Here is a 526-nt window from a genome sequence, read left to right as displayed (position 1 = left end):
TCCTCCAGGTGTTTTGGGACTACAACTTCCATCATCCCTAGCTAACAGGACCAGTGGTCTGGGATGATGGGAGTTGCAGTCCCAAAACAGCCAAAGGCCCGAGTTTACCTATGCCTGATGTGATTGATAGTTATGCATACATTGGTGTGCAGGGCTGCCGCAGCTATTTTTAATTTCAGGTTTCCACCATACCCTTGACAGAAAGAGGTACTGGGGCTTTCACAAAGAGGTAGGAAAGTCGGGCAAAATGTTTCAACTTTGAAAACTTGTCCAAAATATAATTGTTTTGCGAAGAATAAATAAACTGAGAAAAGAGAACCATCCTGACAACAAGATTGCACGCTGGTTAGAAAAGAGAGAGCGAGGGAGAGGGAGAGAGAGATAGAGATGAAAATATTGACTTTTTAAGAAATACAATACATTCTGTCCTATGGACACTTTGCTGGGGTGGGGGAGGATATCAACAAAAACCTCCCAAACAATTAATGGGTTGCTTCAAAAAAGAAATACACTGGAAGGTCAATGG

The sequence above is a fragment of the Podarcis gaigeae genome (genome assembly GCF_964106915.1).
Source record: "Podarcis gaigeae genome assembly, chromosome: 4".
Taxonomy (NCBI): domain Eukaryota; kingdom Metazoa; phylum Chordata; class Lepidosauria; order Squamata; family Lacertidae; genus Podarcis; species Podarcis gaigeae.
Note: the sequence above shows the minus strand (reverse complement) of the source record.